Source organism: Melospiza melodia, chromosome 3 (genome assembly GCF_035770615.1).
Source record: "Melospiza melodia melodia isolate bMelMel2 chromosome 3, bMelMel2.pri, whole genome shotgun sequence".
NCBI lineage: Eukaryota > Metazoa > Chordata > Aves > Passeriformes > Passerellidae > Melospiza > Melospiza melodia.
Window position 1 is genome coordinate 89627631 of NC_086196.1, and position 10938 is coordinate 89638568.

Sequence of the window (10938 nt, forward strand, 5' to 3'; positions counted from 1 at the left end):
CAGGATGGTTCCCAGACCAGAGGTCGCAGCAGTGCCAAGTCGGGCTGGTTTGATGGTGCAAAGTGGCTCCTGCAATCTGCCATCCAGAAGCGGGGTAGCTTACTTTTGTTTGCCAGGGAAACGGGCCGAGGTTTGTGACTGGGGGCCTATGGCTGGGAGTGACCGGCTGGCGCCTGAAAAGCTACGATAGGCAGGATGGTGACCAGACCCATGGTGGCACCAGTGCCAAGTTGGGCTGGTTTGATAGTACCAAGTGGCTCCTGCAATCTGCCATCAAAAACTTGGCAGGCCAGTTTTGTTTTCCAGGGAAAAGCGCCGTTGTTTCTGTTTGGGGGCCTGTGGCTGGGAGTGGCCGGCTGCCTCCTTTGAACCCAGGATACGCAGGATGGTTCCCAGAGCCAAGGTTACGCCAGTGCCAAGTTCGGCTGGTTTGATAGTACCAAGTGGATCCTGCAAACTGCCATCCAGAAGCGGGACAGCTTAATTTTGTTTCCCAGGGAAACGGGCCGAGGTATTTGTCTGGGGGCCTATGGCTGGGCGTGACTGGCTGGCTACTGAAAAGCTACGATAGGCAGGATGGTTACCAGGCTCATGGTGGCCCCACTGCCAAGTCGGGCTGGTTTGATAATACTAAATAACTCCTGAAATCTGCCATCCAGACGCGGGGCAGCGGATTTCTGTTTGCTGGAGAAAAGTTCCGTGGTTTTTTTTTGGGGGTATATGGCTGGACGTGGCCGGCTGGCTCCTTAAAAATCTCGATACGCAGGATTGTTCCCTGACCCAAGGTGGCATGAGTGCCAAGTCGGGCTGTTTTCGTAGTACAAAGTGCGTCCTGCAATTTGCCATCCAGAAGAGGGGCAGTTGAGTTTTGTTTGCCAGAGAAAAGGACCGTGGTATATGTTTGGGGGCATATGGCTGAGAGTGGCCGGCTGGCCCCTGAAAATCCACGATAGGCAGGATGGTTCCCAGAACCAAGGTGGCACCAGTGCCATGTTGGCCTGGTTTGATAGTACCATGTGGCTCCTGCAATCTGCCATCCAGAAGCGGGGCTGCTTACTTTTGCTTGCCAGGGAAACGGGCCGAGATATTTGTCTGGGGGCCTATGGCTGGGAGTGACCGGCTGGCTCCTGAAAAGCTACGATAGGCAGGATGGTGACCAGACCCATGGTGGCACCAGTGCCAAGTTGGGCTGGTTTGATAGTACCAAGTGGCTCCTGCAATCTGCCATCCAAAAGTTGTCAGGCGAGTTTTGTTTTCCAGGGAAAAGCGCCGTTGTTCTTGTTTAGAGGCCTGTGGCTGGGAGTGGCCGGCTGCCTCCTTTGAACCCAGGATACGCAGGATGGTTCCCAGAGCCAAGGTGGCACCAGTGCCAAGTTGGGCTGGTTTGATAGTACCAAGTGGCTCCTGCAATCTGCCATCCAGAAGCGGGACAGCTTACTTTTGTTTCCCAGGGAAACGGGCCGAGGTATTTGTCTGGGGGCCTATGGCTGGGAGTGACCGGCTGGCTACTGAAAAGCTACGATAGGCAGGATGGTTACCAGACTCATGGTGGCACCAGTGCCAAGTCGGGCTGGTTTGATAATACTAAATAGCTCCTGAAATCTGCCATTCAGACGCGGGGCAGCGGATTTTTGTTTGCTGGAGAAAAGTTCCGTGGTTTTTTTTTGGGGGTATATGGCTGGACGTGGCCGGCTGGCTCCATAAAAAGATCGATACGCAGGATTGTTCCCTGACCCAAGGTGGCATCAGTGCCAAGTCGGGCTGTTTTCGTAGTACCAAGTGCGTCCTGCAATTTGCCATCCAGAAGAGGGGCAGTTGAGTTTTGTTTGTCAGAGAAAAGGGCCGTGGTATGTGTTTGGATCCATATGGCTGAGATTGGCCGGCTGGCCCCTGAAAATCCACGATAGGCAGGATGGTTTCCAGAGCCAAGGTGGCACCAGTGCCATGTTTGCCTGGTATGATAGTACCATGTGCCTCCTGCTATCTGCCATCAAAATGTTGGCAGGCGAGTTTTGTTTTCCAGGGAAAAGCGCCGTATTTTTTGTTTGGGCGCCTGTGGCTCAGAGTGGCCGGGTGGCTGCTTAGAATCCACGATACGCAGGATGGTTCCCAGACCCAAGGTGGCACCAGTGCCAAGTCGGGCTGGTTTGATGGTGCAAAGTGGCTCCTGCAATCTGCCATCCAGACGCGGGGCAGCGGATTTTTGTTTCCATGAGAAATGGTCCGTGGTTTGTTTTTGGGGGTATATGGCTCGGCGTGGCCGGCTGGCTCCTTAAAAAGCTCGATATGCAGGATGGTTCCCTGACACAAGGTGGGACCAGTGCCACGTCGGGCGGTTTTCGTAGTACAAAGTGCGTCCTAAAATTTGCCATCCAGAAGAGGGGCAGTTGAGTTTTGTTTGCCTGTGAAACGGGCCGTTGTTTTTGATTGGGGTCTGTGGCCGAGAGTGTTCGGCTGGCTCCTGACAACCCACAATACGCAGGATGGTTCCCAGACCCAAGGTGGCACCAGTGCCAAGTCGGGCTGGTTTGATAGTACCAAGTGCCTCCTGCAATCTGCCATCCAGAAGCGGTGCAGTTGAGTTTTGTTTGCCAGAGAAAAGGGCCGTGGGTTGTGTTTGGGGGCATATGGCTGGGAGTGGCCGGCTGTCTCATTAAAAAGATCGATACGCAGGATGGTTCCGAGACCCAAGGTGGCACCAGTGCCAAGTCGGGCTGTTTTTATAGTACCAAGTGCGTCCTGCAATTTGCCATCCAGAAGAGGGGCAGTGGAGTTTTGTTTGCCAGAGAATAGCGCCGTTGTTTGTGTTTGGGGGCTTGTGGCTGGGAGTGGCCGACTGGCGCCTTAGAATCTGTGTTACGCAGCATGGTTCCCAGACCAGAGGTGGCACCAGTTCCAAGTCGGGCTGGTTTGATAGTACCAAGGGGCTCCTGCAATCTGCCATCCAGAAGCGGGGCAGCTTACTTTTGTTTGCCAGGGAAACGGGCCGAGGTTTGTGACTGGGGACCTATGGCTGGGAGTGACCGGCTGGCTCCTGAAAAGCTACGATAGGCAGGATGGTGACCAGACCCATGGTGGCACCAGTGCCAAGTTGGGCTGGTTTGATAGTACCAAGTGGCTCCTGCAATCTGCCATCAAAAAGTTGGCAGGCGAGTTTTGTTTTCCAGGGAAAAGCGCCGTTGTTTGTGTTTGAGGGCCTGTGGCTGGGAGTGGCCGGCTGGCTCCTTAGAATCCACGATACGCAGGATGGTTCCCAGACCAGAGGTGGCACCTTTGCCAAGTTGGGCTGGTTTGATAGTACCAAGTGCGTCCTGCAATCTGCCATCCAGAAGCGGGGCAGCTTACTTTTGTTTGCCAGGGAAACGGGCCGAGGTTTGTGTCTGGGGGCCTATGGCTGGGAGTGACCTGCTAGGTCCTGAAAAGCTGCGATAGGCAGGATGGTGACCAGACCCATGGTGGCACCAGTGCCAAGTTGGGCTGGTTTGATAGTACCAAGTGGCTCCTGCAATCTGCCATCCAGAAGCGGGGTAGCTTACTTTTGTTTGCCAGGGAAACGGGCAGAGCTTTGTGTCTGGGGGCATATGGCTGAGAGTGGCCGTCTGGCCCCTGAAAATCCACGATAGGCAGGATGGTTCCCAGACCAGAGGTGGCACCAGTGCCAAGTCGGGCTGGTTTGATAGTACTAAATAGCACCTGCAATCTGCCATCAAAAAGTTGGCAGGCCAGTTTTGTTTTCCAAGGAAAAGCACCGTTGTTTGTGTTTGGGGGACTGTGGCTGGGAGTGGCCGGCTGGCTCCTTAGAACACACGATACGCAGGATGGTTCCCAGACCCAAGGTGGCACCAGTGCCACGTCGGGCTGGTTTGATGGTGAAAAGTGGCTCCTGCAATCTGCCATCCTGAAGCGGGGTAGCTTACTTTTGTGTGCCAGGGAAACGGGCCGAGGTTTATGACTGGGGGCCTAGGGCTAGGAGTGACAGGCTGGCTCCTGAAAAGCTACAATAGGCAGGATGGTTCCCAGACCCATGGTGGCACCAGTGCCAAGTTGGGCTGGTTTGATAGTCCCAAGTGTCTCCTGCAATCTGCCATCCAGAAGCGGGGCAGCTTACTTTTGTTTGCCAGAGAAATAGGCCTAGGTTTTTGTTTGGGGGCCTGTGGCTAGGAGTGGCCGGCTGGCTCCTAAGAATCCACGATACGCAGGATGTTTACCAGACCCATGGTGGCACCAGTGCCAAGTTGGGCTGGTTTGATAGTACCATTGGCTCCTGCAAACTCCATCAAAAAGTTGGCAGGCGTGTTTTGTTTTCCAGGGAACAGCGCCGTTGATTTTGTTTGGGGGCCTGTGGCTGGGAGTGGCCGGCTGGCTCCTTAGAGACCACGATACGCAGGAAGGTTCCCAGACCCAAGGTGGCACCAGTGCCAAGTTGGGCTGGTTTGATAGTACCAAGTGCGTCCTGCAATCTGCCATCCACAAGCGGCGCCGCTTAGTTTTGTTTGCCACGGAAACGGGCCGAGGTTTGTGTCTGGGGGCCTATGGCTGGGAGTGACCGGCTAGGTCCTGAAAATCTACGATAGGCAGGATGGTTCCCAGACCCATGGTGGCACCAGTGCCAAGTTGGGCTGGTTTGATAGTACCAAGTGGCTCCGGCAATCTGCCATCAAAATTTGGCAGGCGAGTTTTGTTTTCCAGGGAAAAGCGCCGTTGTTTGTGTTTGAGGGCCTGTGGCTGGGAGTGGCCGGCTGGCTCCTTAGAATCCACGATACGCAGGATGGTTCCCAGACCTGAGGTGGCACCAGTGCCAAGTCGGGCTAGTTTGATGGTGCAAAGTGGCTCCTGCAATCTGCCATCCAGAAGCGGGGCAGCTTACTTTTGTTTTCCAGGGAAACGGGCCGAGCTTTTTGTCTGGGGTCTATGGCTGGGAGTGACCGGCTGGCTCCTGAAAAGCTACGATAGGCAGGATGGTGACCAGACCCATGGTGGCACCAGAGCCATGTTCGGCTGATTTCAAAGTACAAAGTTGCTCCTGCAATCTTCCATCAAAAAGTCAGCAGGCGAGTTTTGTTTTCCAGGGAAAAGCGCCGTTGTTTGTGTCTGCGGGCCTGTGGCTGGAGTGGCCGGCTGGCTCCTTTCAACACACGATACGCCGGATGGTTCCCAGACCTGAGGTGGCACCAGTGCCAAGTTGGGCTGGTTTGATAGTACCAAGTGGTTCCTGCAATCTGCCATCAAAATGTTGGCAGACGAGTTTTGTTTTCCAGGGAAAAGCGCCGTTGTTTTTGTTTGGAGGCCTGTGGCTGGGAGTGGCCTGCTGGCTAATTAGAACCCACGATACGCAGGATGGTTCCCAGACCAGAGGTGGCACCAGTACCAAGTCGGGCTGGTTTGATAATAACAAGTGGATCCTGCAATCTGCCATCCAGAAGCGGGGCAGCTTACTTTTGTTTGCCAGGGAAACGGGCCGAGCTTTGTGTCTGGGGGCCTATGGCTGGGAGTGACCGGCTGGCTCCTGAAAAGCTACGATAGGCAGGATGGTGACCAGACCCATGGTGGCACCAGTGCCAAGTTGGGCTGGTTTGATAGTACCAAGTGGCTCCTGCAATCTGCCATCAAGAAGTTGGCAGGCGAGTTTTGTTTTCCAGGGAAAAGCGTCGTTGTTTGTGTTTGGGGGCCTGTGGCTGGGAGTGGCCGTCTTGCTAATTGGAATCCACGATACGCATGATGGTTCCCAGACCTGAGGTGGCACCAGTGACAAGTCGGGCCAGTTTGATGGTGCAAAGTGGCTCCTGCAATCTGCCATCCAGAAGCGGGGCAGCTTACTTTTGTTTGCCAGGGAAACGGGCCGAGGTTTGTGACTGGGGGCCTATGGCTGGGAGTGACCGGCTGGCTCCTGAAAAGCTACGATAATCAGGATGGTGACCAGACCCATGGTGGCACCAGTGCCAAGTTGGGCTGATTTGATAGTACCAAGTGGCTCCTGCGATCTGCCATCAAAAAGTTGGCAGGCGAGTTTTGTTTTCCAGGGAAAAGCGCTGTTGTTTGTATTTGGGGGCCTGTGGCTGGGAGTGACCGGCTGGCTCCTTAGAATCCACGATACACAGGATGGTTCCCAGACCCAAGGTGGCACCAGTGCCAAGTTGGGCTGGTTTGATTATACCAAGTGGTTCCTGCAATCTGCCATCCAGAAGCGGGGCAGCTTACTTTTGTTTGCCAGGGAAACGGGCCGAGCTTTGTGTCTGGGGGCCTATGGCTGGGAGTGACCTGCTAGGTCCTGAAAAGCTACGATAGGCAGGATGGTGACCAGACCCATGGTGGCACCAGTGCCAAGTTGGGCTGGTTTGATAGTACCAAGTGGCTCCTGCAATCTGCCATCAAAAAGTTGGCAGGCGAGTTTTGTTTTCCAGGAAAAAGCGCCGTTGTTTGTGTTTGGGGGCCTGTGGCTGGGAGTGGCCGGCTGACTCCTTAGAATCCACGATACGCAGCATTGTTCCCAGACCAGAGGTGGCACCAGTGCCAAGTCGGGCTAGTTTGATGGTGCAAAGTGGCTCCTGCAATCTGCCATCCAGTAGCGGGGTAGCTTACTTTTTTTTGCCAGGGAAACGGGCCGAGGTTTTTGTCTGGAGGCCTATGGCTGGGAGTGACCGGCTAGGTCCTGAAAAGCTACGATAGGCAGGATGGTGACCAGACCCATGGTGGCACCAGTGCCAAGTTGGGCTGGTTTGATAGTACCAAGTGGCTCCTGCAATCTGCCATCAAAACGTTGTCAGGCGAGTTTTGTTTTCCAGGGAAAAGCGCCGTTGTTTGTGTTTGCGGGCCTGTGGCTGGGAGTGGCCGGCTGGCTCCTTAGAATCCACGATACGCAGGATGGTTCCCAGACCCAAGATGGCACCAGTGCCAAGTCGGGCTGGTTTGATAGTACCAAGTGGTTCCTGCAATCTGCCATCCAGAAGCGGGGTAGCTTACTTTTGTTTGCCAGGGAAACGGGCCGAGCTTTGTTTTTGGGGGCCTGTGGCTGGCAGTGGCCAGCTGGCTCCTGAAAATCCATGATACGCAGCATGGTTCCCAGACCCAAGATGGCACCAGTGCCAAGTGGGGCTGGTTTGACAGTGTCAAGTGCCTCATGCAATCTCCCATCCAGAAACGGGGCAGCTGAGTTCTTTTGCCTGTGAACCGGCCGTTGTTTTTGATTGGGGTCTGTGGCCGAGAATGGTCGACTGGCTACTGACAATCCACAATACGCAGGATGGTTCCCAGACTCAAGGTGGCACCAGGGCCAAGTCGGGCTCGTTTGATAGTACCAAGTGGCTCCTGCAATCTGCCATCCTGACGCGGGGCAGCGGATCTTTGTTTGCCAGAGTAAAGTTCCGTGGTTTGTTTTTGGGGGCATATGGCTGGGAGTGGCCGGCTGGCTCCTTAAGAAGCTCGATACGCAGGATGGTTCCCAGATCCATGGTGGCACCATTGCCTAGTTTGGCTGTTTTTGTAGTACCAAGTGCGTCCTGCAATTTTCCATCCAGAAGAAGGGCAGTTGAGTTTTGTTTTCCAGGGAAAAGCGCCGTTGTTTTTGTTTGGAGGCCTGTGGCTGGGAGTGGCCGGCTGGCTCCTTTCAACACACGATACGCCGGATGGTTCCCAACCCAAGGTGGCACCAGTGCCAAGTTGGGCTGGTTTGATAGTACCAAGTGGCTCCTGCAATCAGCCATCCAGAAGCGGGGCAGCTTACTTTTGTTTGCCAGGGAAACGGGCCGAGGTTTGTGACTGGGGGCCTATGGCTGGGAGTGACCGGCTGGCTCCTGAAAAGCTACGATAATCAGGATGGTGACCAGACCCATGGTGGCACCAGTGCCAAGTTGGGCTGATTTGATAGTACCAAGTGGCTCCTGCGATCTGCCATCAAAAAGTTGGCAGGCGAGTTTTGTTTTCCAGGGAAAAGCGCTGTTGTTTGTATTTGGGGGCCTGTGGCTGGGAGTGACCGGCTGGCTCCTTAGAATCCACGATACACAGGATGGTTCCCAGACCCAAGGTGGCACCAGTGCCAAGTTGGGCTGGTTTGATTATACCAAGTGGTTCCTGCAATCTGCCATCCAGAAGCGGGGCAGCTTACTTTTGTTTGCCAGGGAAACGGGCCGAGCTTTGTGTCTGGGGGCCTATGGCTGGGAGTGACCTGCTAGGTCCTGAAAAGCTACGATAGGCAGGATGGTGACCAGACCCATGGTGGCACCAGTGCCAAGTTGGGCTGGTTTGATAGTACCAAGTGGCTCCTGCAATCTGCCATCAAAAAGTTGGCAGGCGAGTTTTGTTTTCCAGGAAAAAGCGCCGTTGTTTGTGTTTGGGGGCCTGTGGCTGGGAGTGGCCGGCTGGCTCCTTAGAATCCACGATACGCAGCATTGTTCCCAGACCAGAGGTGGCACCAGTGCCAAGTCGGGCTAGTTTGATGGTGCAAAGTGGCTCCTGCAATCTGCCATCCAGACGCAGGGCAGCAGATTTTTGTTTCCAAGAGAAATGGTCCGTGGTTTGTTTTTGGGGGTATATGGCTGGGCGTGGCCTGCTGGCTCCTTAAAAAGCTACGATAGGCAGGATGGTTCCCTGACCCAAGGTGGCACCAGTGCCAAGTCGGGCGGTTTTCGTAGTACAAAGTGCGTCCTAAAATTTGCCATCCAGAAGAGGGGCAGTTGAGTTTTGTTTATCAGAGAAAAGGGCCGTGGTTTTTTTTTGGGGGCATATGGCTGAGAGTGGCCGTCTGGCCCCTGAAAATCCACGATAGGCAGGATGGTTCCCAGACCAGAGGTGGCACCAGTGCCAAGTCGGGCTGGTTTGATAGTACTAAATAGCACCTGCAATCTGCCATCAAAAAGTTGGCAGGCCAGTTTTCTTTTCCAGGGAAAAGCACCGTTGTTTGTGTTTGGGGGACTGTGGCTGGGAGTGGCCGGCTGGCTCCTTAGAACACACGATACGCAGGATGGTTCCCAGACCCAAGGTGGCACCAGTGCCACGTCGGGCTGGTTTGATGGTGAAAAGTGGCTCCTGCAATCTGCCATCCTGAAGCGGGGTAGCTTACTTTTGTGTGCCAGGGAAACGGGCCGAGGTTTATGACTGGGGGCCTAGGGCTAGGAGTGACAGGCTGGCTCCTGAAAAGCTACAATAGGCAGGATGGTTCCCAGACCCAAGGTGGCACCAGTGCCAAGTTGGGCTGGTTTGATGGTACCAAGTGGCTCCTGCAATCTGCCATCGAAAAGTTGGCAGGCCAGTTTTGTTTTCCAGGGAAAAGCGCCGTTGTTTGTGTTTGGGGTACTGTGGCTGGGAGTGGCCGGCTGGCTCCTTAGAACACAAGATACGCAGGATGGTTCCCAGACCAGAGGTGGCACCAGTGCCAAGTTGGGCTGGTTTGATAGTCCCAAGTGTCTCCTGCAATCTGCCATCCAGAAGCGGGGCAGCTTACTTTTGTTTGCCAGAGAAATAGGCCTAGGTTTTTGTTTGGGGGCCTGTGGCTAGGAGTGGCCGGCTGGCTCCTAAGAATCCACGATACGCAGGATGTTTACATGACCCATGGTGGCACCAGTGCCAAGTTGGGCTGGTTTGATAGTACCAAGTGGCTCCTGCAAACTCCATCAAAAAGTTGGCAGGCGTGTTTTGTTTTCCAGGGAACAGCGCCGTTGATTTTGTTTGGGGGCCTGTGGCTGGGAGTGGCCGGCTGGCTCCTTAGAATCCACGATACGCAGGATGGTTCCCAGACCCAAGGTGGCACCAGTGGCAAGTCGGGCTGGTTTGATAGTACCAAGTGGCTCCGGCAATCTGCCATCCAGAAGTGAGGCAGCTAAGTTTTGTTTGCCAGAAAAAAGGGCCGTGGTTTTTGTTGGGGGCCTGTGGCTGGGAGTAGCCGGCTGGCTCCTTAAAATCCACGATAGGCAGGATGGTTCCCAGACCCAAGGTGGCACCAGTGCCAAGTCGGGCTGGTTTGATAGTACCAAGTGGCTCCTGCAATCTGCCATCCAGAAGCGGGGCAGCTGAGTTTTGTTTGCCAGAGAAAAAGGCTGTGGTTTGTGTTTGGGGGCCTGTGGCTGGCAGTGGCCGGCTGGCTCCTGAAAATCCACGATACGCAGCATGGTTCCCAGACCCAAGGTGGCACCAGTGCCAAGTGGGTCTCGTTTGACAGTGTAAAGTGCCTCCTGCAATCTCCCATCCAGAAGCGGGGCAGCTGAGTTTTTTTTGCCAGGGAAACGGACCTTTGTTTTTGATTGGGGTCTGTGGCCGAGAGTGGTCGGCTGTCTCCTGACAATCCACAATACGCAGGATGGTTCCCAGACCAAAGGTGGCACCAATGCCAAGTCGGGCTGGTTTGATAGTACCAAGTGTCTCCTGCAATCTGCCATCCAGAAGCGGGGCAGCTGAGTTTTGTTTGCCAGAGAAAAGGGCCGTGGGTTGTGTTTGGGGGCATATGGCTGGGAGTGGCCACCTGGCTCCTTAAAATGCACGATACGCCGCATGGTAACCAGACGCAAGGTGGCACCAGTGCCAAGGCGGGCTGTTTTTGTAGTACCCAGTGGCTTCTGCAATTTGCCATCCAGAAGCGGGGGAGCTAAATTTTGTTTGCTAGAGAAAAGGGCTGTGGTTTGTGTTTGGGGGCCTATGGCTGAGAGTGGCCGGCTGGCCCCTGAAAATCAACGATAGGCAGGATGGTTCCCAGATCCAAGGTGGCACCAGTGCCAAGTAAGGCTGGTTGTATGGTTCAAAGTGACTCCTGCAATCTGCCATCCAGAAGCGGGACAGCTGAGTTTTTTTTGCCAGAGAAAAGGTCCATGGTTTCTTTTTGGGGCATACGGCTGGGAATTGCCGGCTGGCTCCTTAAAATGCTCGATACGCAGGATGGTTCCCAGAGCCAAGGTGGCACCACTGCCAAGTCGGGCTCTTTTTGTAGTACCAAGTGCGTCCTGCAATTTGCCA